The 980-nt window shown below is 35.2% G+C and overlaps 1 long non-coding RNA gene across 1 annotated transcript; it reads left to right on the top strand.

Annotated features, from left to right (window-relative positions):
- The first annotated feature begins 248 nt into the window (after nucleotides 1–248).
- On the top strand, nucleotides 249–657 carry LOC103584092. Its single transcript, XR_549932.1, has 2 exons — nucleotides 249–326; nucleotides 480–657. It is a non-coding gene; the product is annotated as an uncharacterized LOC103584092 (long non-coding RNA).
- The last annotated feature ends 323 nt before the right edge of the window (nucleotides 658–980 follow it).

The raw sequence follows: 980 nt of genomic DNA, 5'->3' as shown, positions 1-980 counted from the left end.
TTTTGCCATGTTTTCGTTTAACCTGCGTGGTTGTTTAAAGCTGAACTTATAAAATGAATGCGTTCAGGTTTATTTAGAGTACAATTTAGAAAAGGGGATTATTTCCTTTTCCCAGATAAAGACTTTGCAGGTGTTGTGTTAGGAGTTGATGTTGACCCCTCGTGAAACTGGTCTAGCCCAGTGCCGGAACTGGAAATTTAAAATCCCACTCAATTGATTCGAATCAGTGCTAAGGGCAAACGAAATTAATAACAATTCTCTTTCAATACAGGGAAAAGAAACAGAAAATTCTGGACATCCGGAAAAATGTCAAAGATGCTATTGTGGTAAGGACTGTTTCCTTAGTGTTTCTTTACTAAAAAGGTTTAAGTACTCTGTGCTCTAAAATTGTGTAGACAGAATTTATATATTTTAGATTATCATACATGGAGCCTAAATGTTATGTTTATCCATATTTTTTTTTCTTCATTCCATTTTAGACCATTGTTTCAGCAATGAGTAACATCATACCTCCAGTTCCACTGGCCAACCCTGAAAACCAATTTCGGTCAGACTATATCAAGAGCATAGCCCCTATCACTGACTTTGAATATTCGCAGGTAAGTAAACCCTTACTGAAATATTTTAAATAATAAAAGGTGGAACCATTTTTAATAAGGTTGCATATTGAGAATCAATGTTAATACTAATTTATTATTAACTTTCTTCAAAATCTGGCACTCTAAATGCTGAAGAGAAATGCCTCCTCTGTCCAAAATATTTATGTTCATTATTGTTAAAGACAGTAGGATTCTAAAAACTGCTTCTGCGGATGTGTGGCTGAGGCCCACAATCAGGAAGATAGCATACCTTTAAGAAATGTTGAAAGTGCTTTTTCCTGTATGTACTCTTGGGTTTTTGTTTTGTTTTATTTATTTACTTATTTGCTTATTGGCGATTGGCCAGTACAGGGATCGAACCAACACCACTCTCCAACCAAC

Source organism: Galeopterus variegatus, unplaced genomic scaffold (assembly GCF_000696425.1).
Source record: "Galeopterus variegatus unplaced genomic scaffold, G_variegatus-3.0.2 Scaffold44067, whole genome shotgun sequence".
NCBI classification, from domain to species: Eukaryota; Metazoa; Chordata; class Mammalia; order Dermoptera; family Cynocephalidae; genus Galeopterus; species Galeopterus variegatus.
This window is presented reverse-complemented; position numbering and strand designations above follow the sequence as displayed.